Raw genomic sequence first — 26,081 nt, forward strand, 5'->3', positions numbered from 1 at the left:
ATAATTAGCAGTTGTTGAGACTCTGTTGATAGCCAGTGGAAAATATTTCAGCCTCACGCTTCCATACGAAGATATTCAGATAAAACCACACGAATAATTAGGTACATGTCACTGTAAGGCTTTGTATTCACCTGGGAATGCTTGCTACTTTTTTATGGTTGTTGAAGAGTTTTAAGTGATCCTAGAGAAATCCACCAAGCTTCTCCCCCTCTGGAGACTCCCTCTCCCCCGGGGAGCAGGGAACTCGCTCCGACAGGAACGCCTGGAAGATGGAACTGGGCGTGCCCAGCTCAGCCTCCTGGCCAGTTCTGGTCTCATCTATGCCCCAGGAATCACAGGCTCTGCCCTACCCCCTGCTGCTCAGAGGGCAGCTGCCTCTGAGGTGCCTGTGTGCATCCACCAGTGCCAGGGACAGAGTGAGCAAGTCAGAGGTCAGGGGCCAGAGGTCAGCGTAAGCCGGACGGACTTGCACTCAGACACAGAGTGAACCTTCTCATAGCCATGTATCAGTGACCTGTGCCTTAGTTCTCAGTTGTTTTCATATTCAGGGGAAGATGAGAGAAAGAGCAGCGTTATGAACTGACCAGCTAAAACCCCAAACACTGACCATCAAATGGTTCTTCATAGACTCACTATAATCATGTCACTTAAATAGGATGTTTTCTCCCTCCCGCTGGAAACGAGACGAGAATCATTTTGTGCATGTGATATGGGAGATGACTTTAAACAGCACCCACATTTTGTTATGTCTTAATTGTGATGTATTTTAATGTGAATTGGAAAGAATACACATCTAGCACCTCAAATGGTGAGATCAAAGTATCTTCCACATAAATTGAAGTTTAAAAATGCCCTGGCTGGTGTGACTCCATGGATTGAGTGCCAGCCTGAGAACCAAAGGGCTAGGTCAGTCCCCAGTCAGGGCGCACGCCTGGGTTGTGGGCCAGGTCCCCAGTAGGGGGTGGGCGAGGGCAACCACACATCAGTGTTTCTCTCCCTCTCTTTCTCCTTCCCTTCCCCCTAAAATGAATACATAAAATATTTTTCAATAATAAAAAATAAATTTAAGTTTAAAAGAGTGAATCAATGTTAAAATAAGTATTCAGAATAAAACAGGTGGTATGCAGATATGACAAAATCATTATGACATGAAAGAAAGGACTCCCCACCTATACGCAGCCTCTCGGACGTTTTCGCCTGAAAACAGGACTTTGTGTCAAAATTACACCAAAGATCCTCACTACATAAAGACAAAGTAGAGATTTTCCCCCACCAGACCAGTTCTTAGTTCCCTTTGTTTTCTGTTCATATTTTGTCTCCGTTTTTATTTTGGAGGGGGCGGTGTGTGTTTCCGACACTCCCATATTTCAGTCATTTGACTGTCAGCTTTATCAAGTTTGCCGCACCTGCGTGGTGCTGTTTGTGAATATTTGTCTTTACATCGACTCTCCCTTTCACTCGGATAGACAGATTTTAGGAATGACGTATACCTCTGGTAAAAAGCAAACCTGCCCCATCACCTACCTATATGACAGGAGTCACAGAGTAACATCCCCGGAGATAGGACAATACAACTAAGTTCTGCGGAGAACACACTGCTGCCAAAGACACAGCCCTCAGCACATTCCAGTTAGGACAGGAGAGAAGCCACCATGAGAGGGAGTGAGGCCGAGCTGGCCACACAGGACGCACAGACACAGACAGAAGTCAGAAGTCAGAGCAGCGGCCACCTCGTGGGGGCAGGCCAGGAGGGGGAGGGTCACACGTGTCCATTTGAGCTTGTGCTCCCCATCTGTTTCACCATGCATGTTACATCTACTAAACACAGGTCTTTCGGAAAGAGATGTGTTCGGAGCTGAGATGGGGTGGGTGTGGCTACGAAGAGGGAAGCTGAGGGCCCTTGCGGAGATGGAACTGCCCTGACTATTGACTGCAGTGGGGCACGCAGGGACGTGGAGACAGCATACAGCACTAAACACACATGCACAGCACACACAGTGCAGGTAAAACTGGGGAAACTGAACAGAACCATCAGTGGACAGGGTCAACATGGCTGTGATGGTGGCACGCAAGAACCCATGCGTGGAGACAGCATACAGAACTAAACACACACGCAGAGCACACACAGTGCAGGTAAAACTGGGGAAACTGAACAGAGTCATCAGTAGACAGGCTCAACATGGCTGTGATGGTGGCACCTGTAGTTTTGTAAGATGTTACCACTGAGGGGAACTGGGTGAATTCTACATGGGAGCTCCTGTATTATGTATTTCTTACAACTTTATGTCAATCTACAATTATCTCAAGTTTTCAGTTAAAAATGCAGGACATCAAAACAGGGGAAAACAATGCCAGTACCAAACAGATGCCCTCCTTGACTTGATCAGAAAGGACCTTCGAGGCCATGACGTCCCCACCTCTGACTCACGATCCCTGGGCACCCTCTGGAAACCAGGCTTCGCCACAGCACCCAGGGCGCAGTCTGCGGGGACATGGGAAGAGTATTCCCCACTCCCTCCCTATGGGTCACCTGACCATCCAGAAGCCAGCTCCACGCTCTGCTTTCCGCCAGGACCCACACTATTTCTAGCCAGACCAGAAATAGATGCTCATGCGGCCTTCTGATAAGCCGGTCACTGAAACCCAGAGGAAATGGCATTGCTGGGCCTGGCGTGGGGGACCACCCTTGTGCAAAGGACAACGACAACCGAGAACACGATTTCTATGAACATCTGCAAGGAATTCAAGAGTTCTCAGCACCCACAGAAAAGCCAACACAAATTCCCCCTTTAACAGTGGCTTCCTGTTCCCTCGCACCCTCCCCTGACCTCAGTGCAGCCAACAGCATTGCACAGAAACACACGCTCATTCTTCGAGTCTGGTGGTTTGTCCTTTGTTCTTTTATAGGAAAAGAAAGGTTCTGAGAACATCGACAATTATCTCAACTTTGGCCACCTGCGGTAAAGAAAATTCTCGAGGATGACTGATGTTGAGTTCTCCCCTGGAAAACGCTGGCCCTCATCTTCCCATCAGGGACCTACCTCTTGGATTCAGGGGAAACCAAAGAGGAGAAAAGAGAAGGGGAAGCCACATTCATAGAAACATCCAGCGCAGCCAGGCAGCACACCAGAGATTCTGACACACGCGCTCATACGAGGCTGGAAGGATCGTCTGCTTTCCCCAGGCAGGGAAAATGGGGCAGGGATGCGATGACTTGCCCAAGGCCACACTGGCCCAGCCAGGACTTGGACCCCAGCAGTCTAGCACCCAGGCCTGCCCTCTCAACCACGACACAGGGCAAGACGAGTTCCTTTCCAAGAAATACCTCCCTCCAGCCCAGCAGGGCCCTGCTGGATTCTTCCTGGATTTCTTCAGGAGAATCCTGGGAAGATCTCAGCCCAGAAACCCCTATGAGCAGCGGCCGCTCTGAGAGTGTGTGGTCTGTTGACCACCAGCCAAGTGCCTGGTGTCCGTCATCTCAGTGGTCCCCCTGCAGTCCTAAGAGGTGAATGGCCACTATTATTAACACCTCCATTTTGCAAGACAGGAAATGGAAGCGCGGGCGTCAGGTGAGCCAGGATCTGAGCCGTGCTGGTCCAGCTCCAGAGACAGGGCTCTCCAGTGCCACCCCACCAGCTCCTACAGAGCCTGGCCTACCAATTCCACCAGCAGAAAACAGAGCCCTGTCAAGGTCAAGCTCGGAGCGAAAACACCTGATTTGGACAGAGAACAGACCAAACCCTCCTTACAAAATATTTATTAGGTGCCACAGCTGACTTCAGCGTCTCCTGAATCCTCCCTGCAACCTTAGGAACAAACCCCCATTTTCCCGAGACGGCTCAGGAAAGTGAAGTCATTCACTCAGGGCCACCTGGGTGAGCCTCGATGCCAAAGACAACAAGGCGGTGACGTGGGGGCGTCTCACAGAGAGAGACCTGCAGCCCAGCCAGCCCAGCCCTTTCCCTTCCCGGTTCCATCTTCCAGCGGGCTATTCCCACAGTGGCCTCTCAGAAATCCCTGGAGTGAACAGGTTAGATTCTGGCTAAAGGTGGGTCCCTTCTTTGAAGCCATGAACCCACTGGCAGAGATGCCGAAAGTAATCAGGGCTCCCACTGCCAATGTCAGCCATCAGATAAAACAGGAAGAGATACCTTTTCAACTGGTTAGTGATCAGAACGGGCCTGGGGCTCCTGGACACCTCCCACAGCAGCAGGCCCACCTGCTTTACCAGCAGGGACTAGGCCACACTGGCCAGACCACCAGCTCAGGGTCCTCCAGCTGACTGACAGATCCGCGGCCAAAAGAAAGAGCTCAGGGGGAAGTGGACAGACTACCAGAGAAGGTCCTGGCTTCCAGAGCTCTGGGTGAACCTACCACAAACCTGGTAAGTCCCCCACCCAGCCCTCTTGGTCTAGAAAGCCCTCCATTAAGAGGCAAAGCCCTTGCCCTGGCTGGGTGCCTTAGTTGGTTGGAGAGTTGTCCCGTACACCAAAAGGTCACGGGCTCCATCCCCGGTCAGGGCACGTATCTAGGCTGCAGTTTCAATCTTCAGGGGGGCACAGAACAGGAGGCAACTGGTCGATGTTTCTTTTATATCGATGTTTCTTTCACATCGATGTGTGCGCTCTCTCTCTCTCTCTCTCTCTTCCTTCCTCTCTAAAAATCAATAAATACACTCTCCAGTAAGGACTAAAAAAAAAAAAAAACAAGAACAACGAAAAGTAAAGCCCTCATTCTTAAAGGGGTGATTTCATCCTGGGCCTTCACAGGGCCCTCGAACACCAAATGGGGTGCCCTCACATTGCAAGTTTCTCTTGTAGGGAAGGAGCAGGTCCTCTAAGGAGTCCCTGGGCAGGAACGAGCATTCATCTCAGCTCAGTGCCCAGCTCAAATGCCCCCTCCTGGTGAGGGCTTCCCTTCCTCTTCTCGACTTCCCCTTTCCTGGCCCTCATCACGTTTACGGTAATCACTGGTTCCCTGCATTAGTGCTACAGCCCAGCACCGTGCGAGCTGGGCACAGGAGAAGCCTTCAAATAGCTCCCAGTGGGGATGCCTGGACCCCTAGCACATGGACACCCTCCCATTCTGGCACTCACCCTCCTCCCTTACAGCTGACAGGGCACCCCGCCCCCGGCCTCCCCTGCCGGACGCCCAGACGTGAGTCAGGAGGGCCTGCCTCTGTCTCATTCTTCAGCTTTGTAGAAACGGGGTCTGGCCCTCACTGTGTTCTCAGTCAACCCAGTATCAGACTGTTCACTGAAGTTTAACTAAAATGACAAATTCTTCTAAAAAGGGAAAAGAAGAACATGCATTAGGAGATGCTCCTTTATGTCTGTTGCTTAAACTGAAGATTACTCCTAAAAACCTGCTACTGTGTGGAGGCCAGGAGAGGCAGGTCAGGAGAGGGACGCCAGCAATCCTCCACCACCACCGTGGACAGGTTGGCCAACACCCCCCACGTGTTCACAAGGAGTCAGGCCCTGGAGAAGGTTTTATTTACATGTGTTCCCTTGTTTGAGTTTTATGCTATCACCACAATATGACTATATTCTTACCCCATTCAACAAAGCAGAAGACTGAGGCTGAGAAGATATAAAGCCTTTGGCTCATAACTCTCTCCAAGCTCCCAAGCCCGAGGATGGAACGTGGCTGGTGAATGGTTCCAGCAAGACTATGGACTGCAGAAGCCTGTCCCTTCTCCTGGGGGCACAGAAGGGCCCACTGACCCTGCTTTGCCTTTGCAAATGAGTCTTCATTGTGGTTAGCAAGCCAGCCCTTCATTTCCCCACCAGGCTCAGTTTTGCAAACTAGTGTGGGGGTGTAGGGGGGGGAGGGGCAGTTCCTGTTACAGCCAGCTAGAAGGTGAGAATCTTCCTTCCCTTTCAGAGAAGGCGGGATTGGGGCAAGAGCGTCCCCTGGAGCAGTCCAGCCCAGGCAGGCAGGTGCCTCCCAAGTCCCACCCGGCCCCATAAGACCTGAGTCCGGCCCAGGGGTATGAATGCTTGTCTGGCTCTGTAGTCTGAGGCTGAAACTTACAACCTGCCTCCCCCTTTCCCAGCATTTGCCAGGGACCCAGCTGGGCTCCCGGCTGGAGCTCAGGGTCAGGCCGGGCAGAGGTCCACATCCCAGCCCCACTGTGGTGCAGCCACCCAGGACAGCAGGGCTGTTTCACGGAGTTGACAAGACGATTTAAGGAGAGGGCAGCTCCCATCAAAGAGCAGCTCCCATCAAAGAGCTTAGAAAATGCATGACACACAGCTTGTGCTAAATGCTTGCTACCTTCTTCCACAGATTACCACAGTAATGCCCATCCTCTCATTCACTCAACAAAGAACTGCTCAGGGCTCACGAGCCTGGTACAGTTGTGGGAGCTGGAGACGTGCAGGGAGCCGAAAGGACCAAATCCCTGCCCTGGAGGAATTACATCCTAAAGTCAGGGAGGGCGGTGAGAGCGGGGCGCGGGGAGCAGATTGAGAAGCAAATCAATTCATATTACATCTGGTAGCACTAAGTGCTGTAAGAATTAAACCAAGGCAGAGTGAGGTATGGGGTGACAGGCGGGAGAGGGAGGAGCTCTGGCAGCAGGTGTGATCTGGAAAGCCTCCCCGGAAGGTGCCCTCTAGGCTGAGGCTTGAAGAAGTGAGGGCAGCTTGTTGTGGATGTTTGGGAGGAACCCCAAGTGCAAAGGCCCTGAGAGGGACATGCGCATGGTGTGTTCTAGGAAGGGCAGGTGGTCACTGGCTGGGACACAAGGTATGTGCTCCCTGGAGCCCACACAGTCCCTGCCTGGTGCCTGCACACTCTGACCACACCAACTCTGCATGCACACATTCAGTCATTCCACCTGCCTGGAGTCCCATCCCCTCGCCATTCTCATTCCTTCCCATTGTCACTCACTCACTGTATTTATCCGGCTCCTTCGAGGGTCCTCTGGTGTCTGCTCAGCCCTTGGTGGGTGGTCTTGCCTTTATTTATTTAGTTCCGTCCTGCTCATTTTCATACTACAATGCCTGGTGCCAAGTAGGAACTCAGTCAAGAGGCAGAATGAGGCCTCTGGCCAGGGACTTGGCAATCAGTGAGCACGCTAGAAATGCACACTCCAGCCCACCAGCAGATTCCACCTCCCAGCACGCACCCCCCAGAAACCCACACGCACTGGCTGCAGCGCTGCGACCCATGCCGAGGAGCAAGGACACCACCATGAGTGTCCAGCATGCGGTGCAAGAGTGAGCAGCCTGGCCCCGGTCATCCAAGGTCATTCTACAAGGGCAATTTGTAAAAGATCTACTTGGAATGGCGTAGATAAATTAGAACAACTCAATGCAATGTGGCATTCTGGATGGATCCTGGAATAGAAAAAGAACAACAGTGGAAAAGCTGGTAAACACAAATAAAGTCTGGAGCTTAGTTGATCATCAACGCACCAATGTTAATTTCCTGGTTCGGGCACATTTACCATGTAATGGAAGATGGGGTAACCTGGGGGAAGAGAATGTAGGAACTCTATAATCCAAAATTATTCAAAATTAAAAGTTTATCTTTAAAAAATGCTGAGCAAGAAAAATATTGTAGAACGTTTTAAAGTGTAGACAAATGGTAATAACCTAGATAAAAGACACAAGCCCATTATCAAGGGTAATGGTGATTTCAGCAACCCCAGTGTATTTAAAGTAAAAAACATAAAAGTGAAGGGTACAAACCAACTTCACAAAGTGGTTATTTCTGGGAGAAATGACAGACAGCTTTACAGCCATATCTATAACATTTAATTAAGAAAAAATCTCAAGCCAAATCATAAAGAAAATGCTAAGAGTTGGTAAAACCGGGACAGGGTGCAGAAGTATCACATTATATCCTATGCTTTGCAATGTATTTTGAAACATTTCATAACTTGAAAAGTCAAACATGTATTAACTAAGACAAACAGAAGCTCGTGAATGGATGAAAACCACAAAAGCAGAAAAAGCCAGGGCAGAGCTGAGGTATGCCCCTCATCATCATTAGAAGCAAGATTCTGTGATTTGCCCTAGATGGTGTAGCTCAGTGGACTGAGCGCGGGCCTGTGAAGCAGAGAATTGCCGGTTCGATTCCCAGTCAGGGCACATGCCTGGGTTGCAGGCCAGGTCCCCAGTAGGGAACACATGAGAGGCAACCACACATTGATGTTTCTCTCCCACTCTTTCTCCTTCCCATCCCCTCTCTCTAAAAATAAATAAATAAAATATTTTAAAAAAAAGATTCTGTGATTTTCTGTCTCTTCCTGGGTCTAGAAATGCCTGAGAGATCAACATCCACAAGAGAATCAACTCAGTAACGATCCTTCTAAAACCAGGCCGAGGTTGGTGAGACAGAAACCTCTTCAGGGGGTAACACAACACAGTCTAGTAAAAGGTTCACCGTGGGTGCCCAGTGATTCCTCTGCTAGGAGCCCGCCCTGAGGAAATGTCAGCACGGGGCGCAGGGATGCGGGTACAGGGGCTACACTGGAAATGACTCCTGTCTACCAGCAGGGAACTTTGGTTACCAGAGAAAAAGGGGGTGGGGCACAGTCAGGGGCAAAGGGGGTCAAATACACGGCGGTGGAAGATTTGACTTTGGGTGGTGACTATACAATGCAACATACAGATGATGTATTATAAAATTACACCCCCCAAACCTACATAATTTTATTAACCAATATCACCCCAATAAGTTTAATTTAAAAATACTGTACATAAACTCACATACATAGTATATGTATATATATGAATATGTATGCATACAGGAAAGATGTAAAACAAATACCCTAAAAAATATCCTTGTTTTCACTTATATTGCTTGAGTTTGTATATATACAAATACTATGTATGTAAGCAGGTATTATTTTTACAATAATAGGGCAAGAATGGGGCCCCGTTCTCTCAACGTTCACTGTGACTAAATAAAAATGTAAAACCTAGAAACACAGTGAAGGTAGAGGACTAGCTGAATTAACTGTGGGACTTGAAGGCCACTCTGTGAGCTATAAGGCAACCAGTAAAAAAGGCATCGTAGATTACGTGGGTCAGTTGAAATGGAGAAACCTCCTGAGCTACTTTTCAGTAAAAAAGCAAAATGCCACATACATAGGTGGTCAGGTCATAAAGAAAAGTGAAAGCCAGTTTGGAAGGGAGGAGAGGTGACCGGAGGACCCCCGTGGGGCTTTCTGGGAGCTGGCAATGTTCTAGGTCTGGATTTGAGTGATGGCTATGTGGTGGTCTGTCTCATAATGATTCACTATACTCAATATTTAACATGTGTTGCTTCAAAAAAAAAAAAGCTTCACAACACAAGATCAAGTTTACGCAGTAGAGTCTCTATAATGACCGCACGCCCACAGCTGCTGACATCATTCCAGCCACTCTGCTCCCAACACCCTGCCCCCTTTGCCTATTTTTTTTAATCTCAGCAAACACCAAACCCTCTCTGACCACAGGGCCTTGGCATTTGCCAGGATTCAGAACCAGTTCCTTGCAGGGCTCACTCGGCCCTCTACCCATGCTGCCTCAGGGCATCTCCAGGCCCAAGGCAAGTCCGAAAAAGGCCAACACAAACAAACAACAAAGAAACCCAAAAACAGTGGGCTAGGGGCCAGAATGCCTGAAGGACGTGCAATGTCACCCTGGGAAGCGGCCTCTGATGATGAACCCTGGCTCTGGCCTTTCTCAGTTCCCTTTTTTTCCAATCCAAAATTTGAGAAAGAGAAGGGATCCAAGCTGAGGGGAAGGAAACTTGCATTTATTGACATCTATGTAACTCACTCTTCCCCAGGCCCTGTGGAAAGGCTGCCCCATCCAGGCTTCACGGCAGCTTTGGAAAGTGGGTACTACAAAGGCCGGCTTCTGCATGAGGCAACTGAGTCTCGGATGAGTTTCACAACTCACATAAGGGCACATGAGGGGGGTCTTCCCCAGATCCTCACCTGCCCTGAGAACCTGCTAAACAAAACTGTGGCTGATAAAAGCAAAATGAGGAGACACCACGCAACAACAGAAATCACAAAAGTCCTCGACAACAATCTAAAACACTATAAATTACTGCTTTGGGAGGGACACGTGTATCTGGCTGAAGACGAGTTTTGTTAGGTCAAGATCATGCTGTTTATTTATTTATTTGAATCCAAACTTTGTAAAATGAGTTTACAACAATAACCTGTATTTTCAGCCACAGATCTGTTGCCCCTGAACCTGAAGTGTGAGGAACAGCCTGCTCACCTTGTAGCAGACACACGTCAGCTTCCTGCTGACCATGGTTCCCACCAAACCTGGCACCTCGCCCACTCTGCCGCCCGTGTTTCTTGTCATTTGTCCCCTAGATGCAGCTCAGTTCTCTTATTTAGATCACCTGCCTGGCATCCTCCAGGCAGATGAGTTTCTGATCACTCACCTGGAATAGAGAAGGAGATTTTAAAGGAATAAATGCAAAGTCCCGGTCTTTGGTCTGAAAACTTAATTGCAGCTATACAGAAGCAGCCAGACCTTGAAAACCCTACTGAGCTTTAATAACTGCAGTAGACATTAATATACTAGGCACCTTCCCATGTATCCCACCTACAGGGGTCCCATGAAAAAGTCACGGTCAACAGGGAAATAAATGCAGCCTTAGGCCACACGAGCATGGCGATGGAAAATCTGTGGCACCTGAAGCAATTCCTATGAGAAGCGAGGAGGCTGAATACAGAGACGAATTCTGGGCCCAGTGCCCTGGTTTCAGTGTCTAACCAGTTGTCTGGGGGGAAGCGGGAGGCTGGTTCCATAGATCTCCAGCAGTAAAATCCAAGACTTCCAAATGGATACAATATGGAACTTGCAGAACAAAAGAGAACAAACAACAATGACACAAACCAGAGTTGCTTGAGATTGTCTCAGGCTGCCATGAAAGACATACTAGAAAAAAAATCCAAGCAGAGCTATTCCAGCGAAGTGGCTTAAGGAAAGTCATGCTACTTTTTGAGGCTCAGTTTTCCCATCTGTCAAATGGGCAGACTCATCAAGCAGCACAAGGAGGGTTTATAAAGCACCAAGGACAGAGGTTAATAATACCACTCAGAGGACACAATACGTGGCTGCTGCTTTCATGATTTTTAGTGGCTTCTCTATGCCGCCACCATTTATTGTGTTATTCTAAGGACTTTTTATATATTCACACATCTCATTCTAAAACATCCCTATGACATAGGTACTACTGTTATTCTCATTTCACCAGTGAGGAAGAGGAGGCCCTCAAGAGGAAATAATTTGACCTCAAGGTCACACCCATCAGCGCCGAGCTGGGATTTGAACCCGGCAAGTCTGCCTTCACAGTCCATCCTTTTGGCCTCAAACTTACTGCCTCCTACTTCCTAAACAAGGAAACAGCTTGTACTAAATGTTCTTCTCAGTCCCTCCCGTCTCTGCGTATCTCCGAATGGGGGCAGATTTGGCACAGCAGGTAAAGGCGCAGTCAGGGGGACACCAGCGTTCGGATGTGGGCAGCTGGGTGGTGGTCCTGTATGTACCTCTCACTGAGATGGTGAGCAAGGAGGAGTCAGTTGCAAAGAGGGAGACCTTCATTTTTGGGGTGACAGGTTCCGTTTTGAACAGAAAATCTTACGAGGTGCCCAGGTATAGATAACCAAGAAGCTCATGGACCTTCCAGAGTTGCTATTTCAAGTTCCCCTCAATGACTTTTTCTGAGAAACCCTCCATGGCCCCCCAGTCCGATTCCACGTCTTTTTCTGCCCTACACGTACTCTGTCTTAGCATCGACACCTCCGTGTGTATCTCCCCCTTATACTGTGAATTCCTGACCGACTGGGACTTGCTCTATTCAACCTGGGAGTCTCAATGCCCAGCAGAGTGTGTAGCGCAGGGCTGGTGGTCAATAAATATCTACCAGCCGGATCACTGAAAGGACCCCGCCCAGAGGTGCCTGTTTGGGACTGCATGGCTTTCCTAGGGCTGCTCTAACAAACTACCACAAACCTGGCGGCTTGAAACTCCCCAGATTTGTTGTCTCACGGTTCTGCGGGTCAGAACCAAAATGGGTCCCAGCCAGCTAAAACCCAGGTGTCGGCAGGTCCATGTTCCTTCTGGGGGCCCCAGCAAGGGTCTGTTTCCCTGCCTTTTTCAGCTTCCCTCCTGAGGACACCCTCCTTTCAGCTGGTGTCGCCCTGACTGCGCCTTCACCTGCTGTGCCAAATCTGCCCCCATTCGGAGATACACAGAGATGGGAAGGACTGAGAAGACCATTTAGTATAAGCTGTTTCCCTGTTTAGGAAGCAGGAGGCCACGTGCAACCCTTGGCTTGTGGACCCTCCCTCTACCTTCAAAGCCAGAATCTTTCAGTCTCTTTCTCTGACACTGACAGTCTACCCTCCCTGTTCCATCTTTTAAAGGCCCCTGCAATGGCATGTCCTACCCAGACCATTTATGATAATCCCCCATGTCAGTCTCCTTAACTTAATCACATCGGCAAATTCTCTTTTGCCAGGTGAGGCCACAGATTCACAGGTTCACGGGCATCTTTGGAGGCCACTATCCTGCCTGCACAGGAGTCATCATCAATAAAAGAGGATGTCACGGGACAGGAAAGGACAGAGGTCACAGATGGGCAACCAGTGAACAAGATCGCAGCCTTGGGATGTTTTTTATTGCCCAGCCCCAGTGTTATTCCTTAAATGTAACAGTTGCTACTGAATGTGAATGCCCAGTGCTCACCACCCGTCACCTCACAAGTGTGGCACAGGAAGAACATGCAAAGAGGGGCCAAGACAGATCCAAACGGGGTCCTAACAGAGAGGCCCTGCTTCTCCACAGGGACTAGCAGTAGTCTCTAACACTCACACCTCCAGTGGCCATTTGGTGCCAAATTACAATGAAACAATTGTTTTTTTAAAAATTTAAACACAAATCTGCACCAGATAGGGAGGAGCTTGCTTCAGAGATCAATGGGCAGTGAGCCCCAGTGCGGTGGGCTGGCCACGGCAGCCCACAGGAAGCCTGACCTCTGAGAGCATGCAGCTCATTTCCCTTCCTTCTCAAGAAAGCAAGAGAGAGGAAGCCTCTCTGCAGCAGTTATCCTGGCCACAGGGGCTCCCGGCCTCGACCACAGACACTGAGACACCGAGACCAGCTCTCAGGGGAGCCAGAGTCCCCCAAGTCTTGAAGGCCATACTGAGACAGTCCATCCAAGTGAGAAGGGCAAAACCAGAAATGAACCAAACGCCATCATCTGAGAAGTTACCCTCCTATGAAACTCTAATAAACCTACCCTGTTTTCTAAGTGTCCTATTGCTGCTGTAACAAATTACCACAATTGCAGTGGCTTCAAGCAACAAAAATGTAATGTCTTTCAGTTCCAAGGTCAAAATCAGTCTCCCTGGGCTGGAGCCAAGGTGTGGGCAGGGTTGGACCCTTCTGGAGGCTCTGGGGAGAATCGGTTTTCATGCCACTTTCAGCTTCAGTGGCCTGGCCCTCTACACTCCTTGCCATGTGGCCTCTCCCTCCACCTTCAAAGGACGTCACCTCTCCTCACTCTGATGCTTCTGTCTCTCTCTTATAAGGACCTTGTGATGACAGTGGACCTACCTGGACAACCCAGAATGATCTCCCCATCTCAAGATCTTTAACTTCACGGCATCTGCCAAGTCCCTTTGCCATATAAGGGAGCAGACCCACAGGTGCCAGGAATTAGAACGTGGACATCTTGGGGGCAGTACTCATGCCCACCGTATACACCTGCATTTCAGCTTCCTCCCGGGCAACCTGCAGAGGCGGAGCACATCACTCCAAAGACAGTGCTGGAAGTATCCTCCCGGAAAAGCCAAACATGACCCCTCCCCTCTTGCCTGCCACACTGAGGAAGCTAACAGAAACCGAGGCATCAGTTCTAGGACAAGGAAAGAGGGCAAAATGAAGGGGGAGAAGATACTCCATATTTATGGGGTCCCATCACGTGTCAAATGCAGCGTGAGTGGCTTTGCATACACACACAGAGTCTGGTCTCATCTTTGCCAATGACTATAGAAAAACTAAGGCTCAGAGACATGAAGAAACTTGCCCAAGATCACACAGCCTGCAAAATGGTAGATCTGGAATTCAAACCCACACCTGTCTGGCTCTCACTCTGTGCTTCTCAGAAAAAAAAAAGCTTGGATCTTTTAAATTGTTTTCCTCTTGGTCCCCAGAAGTTGTTCCCAGTAAAACGCTTCGTTTGGGGGGTGGGGGGCGAAATTATGCAAAGCATTTGCCACTGCCTCCACTTGCTCGGCAACGTAGCAGAGAAAGATCTATTTTGGGGCTTTGCACTCCAGTGATCTACTCACTTGGCCTAAAGCTCATCACCCGCTGCTTATACTTTTTTTTTTCTACAGAGGCCACTTCCTGAGCCTTGAGTGAGGCAAGCCGGTGAGTCTGCCCAGCAAGACCAGAGCCAGGCTCAAGGCAGGACACAGGGCAAGAAATAGGGCCAGCACTGAGCAGATCAGAGCCCCTGAAACAAAGCATCCACACCTCAACACAAAACCTGCCCATCTTAGAAGAGGCAGGCTACCAGCCTGTCCCCAACATACACAGCGTCCGAGCTGCAACAAAGGCAGTCGCCATGCTGGCTTCCCTTTTTCGTATCATTCACTCATTCACATTATTTAAAACAGCCCTGAACTGAAAACACTCACAATGTGTCCCACCAAGTTCTGGGGGTAGTGTGTTACACAGTAGTAAGTAACTAAAACCATTACACTTTCAGTAACAACCACTGTTCATTCGGCACTTGCTACGTGCCAGACATTCTTTTCCTCATTCTTAGGAACTCAGACCTCACAGCAATCCAGTAAAACAGATACGACCCCCCCTCTTAAAGAAGGAGAAACCCAGCTGCCCAAGTCTGCCCACAAGGGGAACACGCAAGGAGAGGGTGGTGTCCTTAGACAATGGAATGCCACTCCACTCGGCAAAGAACAGACTGCTAAGACCCACAACAGCATGGACGAACCTCAGGGCCCCTATGCTGAGTGTGAGAAGGTGCCCACAAAAGAGTACAGACTCTATGATTCAATTCATGTGAAATTTCAAAACAGAAAGTAGACTAGAGATTGCTGGGAGCGGGGGGCGGGGGCATGGGCTGACTGCAAAGGGACACTGGGGGTATGGGGTTGTCCTTCGCCATCATCAGGATAGTAGTGGTCACCAAGAGAACACATGTGTCAGAATGCACTATAACGCATACTCTAACTGGGTGCATTTCGTTGCGTGGCAGTTATACGTCGTAAAGTTCATTTTCAACGTTTTTTAAAAAACACGAGGCACATCTATCCAGCAAGAGGTCGTGACTCTTTAAAGATAAAATACAACTAATGCTAGCCTGGGTCCAGTGATCTCTGGATGGTAGGCAATGGGATACACTTTTGTCTGTGTTTTTCTGTATATCCCAACAGTTCTGCAATGAATGTATATTCCTCTTTCAATGGAAAATAAAACCATAGTCCACGTAATTTAAAAGACTCAAACAGGATATGGTACAGTGTTCCTGAGTTGGCTTAGATGACTGCTTTCCCCCACCTCATTCCAGAAAGCATGAAAGGGCACTGGACGAGGAGTCAGGAGTGGTACCTGGCACGGCCTCAGGCTTCCTGGACACCATGGGCCCAACCCTTAGCTTCTCTGAACCTGACTTTGCTAGGGAACTCAGATGAGCCTCCTCTGCCAGCTGTGCCCAGACACCTGGCTGTGGAAGGAACACAGACTACCCCCCCGCCCGTGCATCCCCAGGAACAGCCCTGCACCCAACAGGATCTTTACGTTCCAAGCCCAAGCCTTGCCACCCCGACCAAACTCCAGAGACAGGCAGCCCAGGGTTTGGACCCCAACTCTGCCACTCCCTGGCCATGTGGCCTTGGGCAAGTCACGGATCCTTTCTGACTCAGCTTCCTCATGTGAAAATCAGGGAAGTTGCACCTGCCTAGGAGAGGGTGCTAGAACAAGGAAATGAAATGAGAGCATTGGCTGTACCCTAAGTTCTCACTCAAAGCCTATATTTGCTTTTATTTTTGATTTGAAGAGTCCCCCACTGGAAAAAAAGAAAGAAAGAAATTTGGTGAGCTCTCACTAATTTATGGAAGAGGGCAAACTCCCCTATTCACGATCCATCTAAACACCTTCCCTTCTGCCAAGGTGATGGGGTGGACAGCCTTCAATTTCCATGGAAACTCATGACAAGAACACCCTCATAAAAACTATTCCGACCATTTCCCTCTGCTTGGGAGCGCCAACCAGGCCAGCCACATCTGATCCAGGCTGCGCTTGATGGTTGGCTCTGGCCTGGCTGCCATCCAGGCCACCAAGGCTTCCAGAAACACAGCCCTCGCCAGACAGATGGTGGGCTCTGAGCTTGGCTCCCCAGAGCTCCATTTCACTGTAGCCCAGGCAGGAAAAGAACAGTATTGGCCCCTCAGACAACGTCTACAATGTGCCTGGTGTGTGCCAGTCAACATGCAGGGCCCTGGAGCAGCGAGCGGGACAAACAGAGCCCCCTTTCCAGGGCCGACAGAAAGGCAGGAGGCAGCAGATGCCCACAGCAACAGCATGCAATTACAGCGTGACTGAGCTCCCAACGAGAAGGGCGTGATGGACTGAGAGAGACTAATGGGGGCGCACACCGAACAGCGCAGTGGGGGGTAAGGAGCTGACTGAACCCGCAGACTCTCTGGGCCAGAAGGGCCTCCCCAATGAGGAAACCAAGGCACAGGGGGGTGGAAATGATCAGAACAACCATGAAAGCTCAGCACACCAGCCCACTGAACCATCACAACACCCCGAAGAAGTACTGTAATCCTCACTTCACAGGCCAGGGACTTGGGCCCACAGAGAGGAAGTGACTGGGCCCAGGTCACGTGGTAGGAAGGAACAGAGTACATGACAACCAGGTCTCTTTATCTTGTCCCCTCCCTCCCAGGATTTTTTAAAAAATATATTTACATAAAATATATTTTATTTTATTTTTTTTAATTTTAATTTTTATTTAATTCTTGTTCAAGTACAGTTTTGATCTGACTTCTCCTTTGAGTGCTAGCTCACAAACCCAAGAATTCACTGAATCCCTTTATTTCTCCCCCAGGACTAGGGACACCAGACTACATGCCCCATGAGGACAGGGAACTTGTCTCCATTTTGCACACCCTGCGCCAAGCCTGATGTGTCCTAAGTGTTAACACCAATAAAAGTGTTAAGTAAAAGGATCACCACGTGCCCTCTGATATTGTAGATACGCATTTGGAGTTTTCTTGAAGGGCTGGTGCAATCTGAGAAACCCTCTTTTACCAACTATGCTTACCAAAGCTGTAGTCATACAAAATAGAGTTGATGAAGGGCATTCAAAACCCTGCCAGTGCCTCCGTGAGGAAGTAGACTGTGACCCTCAAGATGATGACGACGACGATGATGGATGATGAGGACACTGTGGTCTATTAAAAAGCACTACCACTACATCCCATAGCTCCTTCCACCAAAAGAAGGACCCATTTCCCTCTTCTCAAATCTGGGCTGGCTTTCTGACTGCTTTGGGCAACAGGATGAGACCAAAGTGATTTTGTGCAAGTTCCAGGGCCCAGAACACAAGAACCTTGTGGCTCCTGCCTTCTGCCTCCTAGAATGGTCCTTGGAGACCTCCGCCTGAGGAAGCCAGGCTAGCCAACTGGAGGATGGGAGGCCACGTGGAGAACAGAGGCCCCCCGCCGACGGCCAGCACCAACTGCCAGGCACGTGCACGAAGCAGTCTCGGAACTTCCACGCGAGTAAGGCCAGCACCACCAGCAGAGGGGCTCCCTAGGAATCATGGGAAATGACAAACCACTGCCGTTTCAAGCTGCTCCATTTTGACATGGCCTGTGACACAGCAACAGAAATCAGACACCATTACGATCACTATCAACAACCATCATCCATTTAGCAGTTACTCTGTGCCAGGCATTCTTCTAACCATTCATATATTTACTCCACGCAACCGTCTGATAAAGGGGTAACATTTGCCCTTATTTTCAGTAGAAGGGGACACTAAAGTGCGGAGAGGTAAAGTGACTCACCCAAGGTCACCCACCAGTGAGCATGTGAACTCAGAACTCAGGTTGGCTTAGGCCCACGAGACTCTCTCTCAAGCCAAGGCAGGAAGTCAGATGCACGCTCTCCCACCTATCCCCTGGCCTCTGCAGACCCCATTCTTCTAGCATTCACGTCATTGGCCCAAGTGGTAGGCAGACGAAAACAGAGCTGGAGGCTTCCTTATCCCCGGACTGACATACAGAGCCAATTCTCACCTCGCACAGTAGTCCTTTTCCGTAAGATGTTCTCAGTGTTCACAGGGAACACTGAGTCAGCCAACACTGAACCAGTGCTCCTGGGACAGACAGACACACACAGTCAGGTTCCTGCCAGCCCCTGGTTGCAGTATTTTCATCAACTGATCAATATGCACCCTCAGTGTTTTGTGTATTTCTGCAGAGACACCTTATTTCCTGTGTACTGTTAATTCATTGACATTGAACTCACAGCCAGGAGCCATATGACTTAACTCCTAAATGAGCTGGTCTAATACAGGCTCTTTTCCCACAAAGCACATCACAGCCCTCTTGTGCTTAGGAGCAGGAGACAGCACTCGGTGGTAGCATCTGAAACAACAAAATCATCAACAAAAGCCCCAAAGTGAGAACAATGTGGCTGTCGTAGTCTGCGAAAAGGACACTGGTTAGCAGCAGGAGAGCAGAACCGAGAAGGCAGCTGGCAGGGAAAGCACGTGTGGGATGACAACTTCAATTTTTCACGGCTCTACGCACACCCACAAATGTCTGTGCAAGTGCCACAAGTTGGTCTAGGAGTCAGGAGTAAACTGTAGCCAGTAGGTGAACTTGGCAATGTGGTCTCCATGAATCCTGAGACCAACAGTGGATGCTGAGAGAAGGCGGCACTCTCGGCGGGCTGCCGGGCTGCTCTACAGACCAGGCCTGTCTGAAAACGAGGGAACACAGGCAGAGTGCAAAGGCTGGCAGAAAGATGGACCGGGAATGAAAGGCAGATCCTGTTTCTGCTCCCCAAGGTCCTGGTTCCTGGGACGCATGAGTTACTGGACATTCGTCTCAGCCCCACATTCCAGTAAATTCCCCTTTTGGCTTCAGCTAGTTTTTGACCCCACACCAGTCAACAGATCCTGGCTTGTGCATTGGCAGTGGTGAGTGACCATCAGATGCACTCTCTCTGGAATCAGGACAGGTGGCAGGGAAGCCTGGGTAATCGGTGGCAAGGGGAAGAGCAGCATACACGTCCTGGCACCGGTAACGAGTGCGTGTGCACACGGAGCACAGAGAAAACGGGAGTGTTGGAGGAGCCAGTTCTGGCCCCGTGCTTCCCGACACAGGTCTACATGTCTCTGTCTCGCGGGCCCAGGTGCTGAGGCCAGGATGCACATCCATGATGTTGACGCAGGCATCGCCAGGAGGAGTCCAGGGCAGTGAGCCAGGCCGGAATGCGGCCAGCACAAGGTTGTTGGCAAGCCCACTGCCCCTGTGGGCAAAGGCAACTGAAACCACCAGGAACCCTAGATGCCAGAACACGCCTCGGAGTTGTCCCAACCAAGGGCAAGCGAACTGGGGTACTGGCCCACCAGCTCCCCATCTGCCCTTAGACCCCTCCAAAGGCACTACCTCTCCTGGACTGCCCTGGTGCAGAGGCCAGCAAAAGTCGGCAGGCACAACTGCAGGTGTTGGCAGAGGTTTGCCACAGAGCAAAGGGCAAGCAGCAAGAATGCCTCCAATAGTTTCTGTTCCCTGCCACAAAACCCCCCCAGTCCAGGTCACCGGCTGCTAGAGGAGACTGAGGCCCAACTCATGCCCATGACTTTCTTCCCCAGAGTCCAAAGAGCTCACGCCTCACCTTCTCCAAGTCTTGGCTCAAATGTCGCCATCTCAGTGAGGCCTTCCATTCCCAAATCCCCTCCCTGACCCTCACGATGCTCCCCGGCACTCGACTTTGTTTCCATACACATATAATTTACTCAGTCACAACTCACAAGACAAGTTGCCAAACTGTGCCACGTGTCAGCAGACCCCTGAGTCTCGAAAGGCACTGAAGCTGATCAGGGCTACCTGGGACAGGCCACACTTCCAGGAGAAGGTTCTCCTGGGGACTGCCCAGTAATTTGCAGAAGCACAGCTGGGATTGGCTGCTCAGGCCCCATGATTGGGTATCACGCCTAAACCTCGGACAGACACCCAGGCAGATGGCAAAGCCAGCAGACGTGCAAAATTGCACATTTTCAGCCTCCATGGGAAAATACAGCCACCTGACCTCACGAAGTGGGACAGGATTCACAGCACGATCATCACAGCTGCTGCCGCGTGAAGAACACCTTTGCTGCTTGGGGAAGAAGGAAGAACGTGGAGATGACAAAGGAAGTGGGTAATGCAGAAAGAGGAAGGAGGCATGTTCCAGGACAGCACTGTCTGAGACAGCAGCTACTGGCCCGATGTGGCTCTTAAGTACTTGAAATTGAATTGGTCCAAACGGAAACGTTCTGTAGATATCAACTACACACCAGATTTTTAAGACTCAGACCAAACACAGGAATATTAAATCTCATTATAACTTCTATTGTGTACATGTTGAAAGAATACTTCACATATATTAACATAAAGCTTATTGTTAAGATTAATGTCACCTCTTTTTCTTTTTACCTTTTTTAATGTGGTGACTAACCAATTTTAAACGATGCACGTGGCTGGTACTGATGGCTCACGCTGTATTCCCACTGGGCGGCAGTGGCCTGGGAGGGCCGTCTGTCTACAGCGGAATGGGCAGGTGGGTGGGGAAGCATGAGCGGGTTAGGAGAGGGAGTGGGGTGTCTGTTCAGATCTTTTACCCACTTTCTAATTGGGTTGCTTGCTTTATTATTGTTGAGTTTTAAGAGTTATTTTTATATTTTGGATAAAACTCCTTTATAAGCCACATGTTTTGCAAACATTTTCTCCCAGCCCGTGGCTTCTTTTTTCTACAAAAAATTTAGATTTCTTCATCTACATTTTTATGGCACATGTTATTTGAAAGAAACTGGCCTGATACAGTTTCCCTAGAAAGTCTGGTACCCTTCTGGCATGTCATCCAAGCTCACCTAACTCACAGGAAAAGGCATAGTGTGATGACTGGAAACTGTACATGGATACCCATACACAAGGTGAACGACTACACAGGTGCTTGTAGCACTCAGCACGATGCTGACTCGTGGCACAGGCTCAAGAAATACAATCACTACTATGCCATCAAGGGGCTCCCAGAAGTTGTTTTTATTTTAGAGAGCTAGGAAGGGAAGGCAAAAGAGAAAGACAGAAACACCCATGCAATAGAGCAACATCAATCAGTTGCCCTTCAAAGGCCCTCCAAATGAGGACCAAAACCACAACCGAGGCATGCGCCTTGACCAGAAATTGAGCCCACAATCCTTTGGTTCACAGGATGATGCCCAACCAACTGAGCCGCACTGGTCAGGGCAAGGTGTTTCCAAACTCTGGAGAACACCCCCTATCCTGGTGCTAGCGGTGCCTCCCAATTCCATTTCCCCCAACTCCTCCTCTTAAGGGGTGGCAGGTAGTCAAACACAGGCAGAGGGGCTCGAGCAGGCAGCTGGGAGGTGAGAAGGCATTTCCGGGGCTCTGTGAAAAGACAACTAAGTCTAGACACCCTGGGCCGTGGTAGCAGACCTTGAAAGGATGGAAACTTTGTGCCACACCTCACCCACAGCATCGGAATGAACCTGAACACTGACTAAGGACACTAGGGGAGGCTACACCTTCAAAGAAATGCTCCTGTTGTCCCCAAAGAGCAGATTTAATGGTCAAACTTCATGGTTCTAGACTCAAGCCAGGAATAACGTCCCTACTGATCCGTGTCCATGCCTACACACTCATGCCATCCTTCCCAGTTTCTTTACGCATCTGCCCCATGGTGAGCACCAGAGGGCCATGCTCAGCTCCAGGAAAGTGAAAGTCAGGTCAGAACCCTGTCCACAGAAAGCAGGTGTTTCATGGGAAAACACTGCATCCACTAAGAAGCATAAATAATGAGTTTCTGTGTAAAACAGAACAATGGGACAACAGGGAAATGCAAATCAGAACCACGATGAAATGGGACTTCACCCCTACTAGGACGGCTACCAAGTGCTGGGGAGGCTGTGGAGAAGCTGGAACCTCTAACAGTGCTGGTGGGAATGCACAGCAGTACAGCCGGCCACTCGGGAAAACAGTCTGACAGTTTCTCACACAATTACACACAGAGTTACAGGCGACCCAGCAATTCCACTCTTGGGTATATATCCAAGAGAATGAACACAGTCACACAAAGCTTTGTACACAAATGCTCACAGCGGCATTATTAACAACAGCCATAAGTGGGAACAACCCAAATGTCCATCAGGTGATGAATGGGTGAACAAAAGTGGTCTATCACACAGTAAAATATTATTTGGCCAAAAAAGGAATAAAGTACTCTATGATGCTGAGGAACCCTGGCAACATTATATCGAACAAAGTCAGATGCATAGGCTATACATGGTAGGATTCCATTTATGTGGAATGTTCTGAATGAGCAAATCTACAGAGACAGAAAGGAGAGTCCTCCTGAGAAAACAAAGTGACAGCTCGACAGCACACGTTTACTGAGCACCTACTGGGGCCCCCGGTGCCAGAGAGTAACCGTGCAGAGACCAGACACCACTCTCCTCGAAGGACAGAGGACCTGATTCTGATTGGCAGCTCGGTGAAGCCATACATTTTTTGGAACTAGCTTCAAAATGGAAGGTAATTAAAAGGCTTATTCTTGCCCTGGCCGAGCAGTTCAGTTGGTTGGAGCATTGCACCATGCACCAAAAGGCTGCAGGTTCGATCCCTGGTCAGGCTGTGGGTTTGAGCCCCAGTCCAGGTGCATATAGGAGGCAACAGATCAATGTTGCATATTGAATTCTCTCTCTCACGTCGATGTTGCACATGCATTTTCTCTCTCTCTCTATCTCTCTCAAATCAACAAATTTATCCTCGAGGGAGAATTCTTTATAAGTTTTTTTAAAATAAAATAAAATAAAAATAAAAATAAAAGCTTTATTCTTGAGAAAGGAAAATGACACCCAAGTCATATCCCAGAAGATGGCTGTTCTACTAACACACAAGTTGGGCAGTTAGAATCCCTGGAATGAAATCCCAGCTGTTGACCTTGGAAAGTTCCTGGGCTTCTCTCCACATCAAGTTTCTCATCGAGATCAGGAACACAGCAACTTCACATGTGGACTGAATGAGGACGGACCAGTGGCCTCGGGCCACAGACAAGCGCACTGGTCTTCAGACGACCGTCAGCGGCGGTCGTGATGACGTCACAGAGAGACGCACCAGCCTTCCTCGGAATTGAGCTGCTGCTTTGGGCCTGGACCAAAAGGCCAGTCCAGGAGGAGACGGAAGTACAAACCACACTCAGAAGACCCTTCAATTGCTGAAGGCTTCTGAGTCTGTGACAGATGCAAAAGCTGGCAGACACCCAGGCGCCAGCATGGGAGCAGGGCGACGTGAGCTGGAGTGGCTTCCCTGGGGACGCCTGACACTCTGGGCCCTGAGCCTGTGGCACAGCCTTTCCTTCCTCCCAGAAGTTCTTTTAGAAATTTATCCTATGGATAAAGAGGTAGCTAGAAAAATGTTCACAGGATCAATGGCTGTCACAGCAAAATAATAAACCATGTTATATCCAAAAATAAGAGATTGGTTAAAAAAATAAAAATAAGGTGGAAAACTATAGCCATTTCAAACAAAACAGGAGCATATACTTGGAATGGGAAATTTTTCACAATTGGAAACAACCTATGTCCACAATCAAAAGGACAAGTAAGGTACTCACAAGGGGTACTCACCGAGACCACCAACAGCGGTTAAAAATAACACTACCAATATTGATAAGGATACCTCACAAACAATATATTATGTGCTAAGAATAAAATGTTAGAAATAAATGTAAAAAATATGCATGGGAATGGTCATTATCACATGGTACTGGTTTCTCTAGAGAAGGAGGGGTATATATGAGGTTTTACCAATATTTATAATATTTTTCACACTGTACAACCCCCTTCAGTGCTCACAGCCCACAGATAAGGAGGCTGGGCAATGGTTTGAGGTTGCAGTTTACTCTGGCATGGGTATACTATGAGAGGCCCACAGGGAAGGACCCACCATAAATCCACTACCATGCTCCAATATTTAAAAGAGTTTATGTCTTATTTTTTAAAAAAGAGCCCTGGCTGATGTAGCTCAGTGGATTGAGCATGGCCTGCAAATCAAAGGATCGCCAGTTTGAATCCCGGTCAGGGCACATGCCTGGGTTGCAGGCCAAGTCCCCAGTGGGGCCACGTAAGAGGCAACCACACACTGATGTTTCTCTCCATCTCTTTCTCCCTCCTTTCCCCTCTCTCTAAAAATAAATAAATAAAATCTTTTTTAAAATTTTAAAAACAAAAACAAGAGATCCAAAGCAAATACTATAATTTGTCTAAATTGGTCAGGAGGGTATATTCACTTCCTGAGGCTGCTATACAAATCACTACAAACCTAGAGGCTTAAGACAGCGCCAAGTTATCATCTTATGGCTCTGGGGCTGAGAAACCCAAATGGGTCTCACTGGGCTAAAATCGAGCTGCAGCAGGGCTCCAAGGGAGGGTCCACATCCTGCCTCCTCCAGCTGCAGGACGCTGTCCGCATCCCTTGGCTCGTGGACCCTTCCGCCTTCACAGCTTCTGACCTCTGCTTCTGCCAGTCACACCTCCTTGGACTCCGCCCCTCCGCCCTCCCGCTTCCACTTATAAAACCCTTGTGATTACATCAGGACCACTCAGTAATCCAGGATAATCTCCCTCACTGCAGAGGTGATCCTTAATCACCTCTACAGTGAGCCCTTCACTATAGAGCACCACAGAGCCATAGGTTCTGGAGATTAGGACAGGACATCATTGGCGGGGGAGGGTATGCCTTTATTTTGCCTAACAGAGTACATAGAAATAATAATAGCAAAAACAGTAACAATAATAATAGCAACAGCAGCTAACTCTCATGGAGTACGTTGGGATACTTTGAGGCACTATCCCACAGTGCGCTACATAATCAGCTTCCCTAATGCTCTTACAATCCAGCAGGACAGCATTGCTATTACCCCACGTTACATGGGCACAATGAGAGGCTGAACAACTTGGCCATGGTCACAGCCATTGTAAGTGGCAGAACCAAGATTCGAACCCCAGCAGTCAGACCCTGGAACTCTTGCTCTTGAGTACATTGGTCTGTCATCTTAGTCCCTACACCCACCTCAATATCTAAATAGCCAATAGTAATAATAATAACATAGTCACGATGTAGCCCAAAACGAAAAGGACACATTACTAAAGAGTGTTATGAAAGACTGCATTCTGTACAAACAGATCTATGCCTTGAACAGAAAAAAGATCTGGCAGGGTGTACACCAAGTGTTAACACACATCCCTCTGGTGCCAGAGTATGAGTGAAGGGGTTGTTCCCTCGCCAGGTGTAGCCAAAAGTGTCTCTACTAACAAACACATGTTACTTCTACAATGAAAAAACACTAAAAGCTGTTTTGATTAGGGGAAATAAAACAAGGTTGGAGTGGCCAGCTCAGAACCACCTGAAATAGGAAATCACTATAAGGTTCACCCTTGGCCACCGCAGCTTGGGTCCCCCTTGCCTCCCCAGGGACACAGGTCCTCCTCAGGCCAGTCCCCAGGGCAGCATCGGGGCCAGGAGGCTGCTCCCACTGGCAGGGGCTGGCAGCAGGACAGGAGTGGCCAGGAGTGGCCTTGAGTGGCTGGGTGTTGTGCAAGGTGACACCTGGCCAGCAGGACCCCCATCCTGAGACTGACGACTCCCCTGTGAGCTCTGCAGGGTCCTCTCTTCCTGCCACCTCTGAGGTCTCCTGGGCTGTGCTCAATGTAACTTTGCTAGTCTCCATTCAACGAATGAGTAAGTTCCCAAGTTCTCCCGTTCTCCTTTGTCAGAACAGGAT

The 26,081-nt window shown here is 49.2% G+C and overlaps 1 protein-coding gene and 1 non-coding gene across 3 annotated transcripts in view; both read right to left on the bottom strand.

The window, feature by feature from the left end:
* Positions 1-26,081, bottom strand: part of PLCG2 (phospholipase C gamma 2) — a 146,670-nt gene that overhangs the window by 104,568 nt on the left and 16,021 nt on the right. The window lies entirely within an intron of this gene.
* On the bottom strand, positions 24,127-24,263 carry LOC118983057 (small nucleolar RNA SNORA42/SNORA80 family). The gene has a single exon (XR_005065637.1). It is a non-coding gene; the product is annotated as a small nucleolar RNA SNORA42/SNORA80 family (small nucleolar RNA).

This window comes from Sturnira hondurensis, unplaced genomic scaffold, assembly GCF_014824575.4.
Source record: "Sturnira hondurensis isolate 20B ecotype Veracruz unplaced genomic scaffold, ASM1482457v3 Scaffold0002597, whole genome shotgun sequence".
NCBI lineage: Eukaryota > Metazoa > Chordata > Mammalia > Chiroptera > Phyllostomidae > Sturnira > Sturnira hondurensis.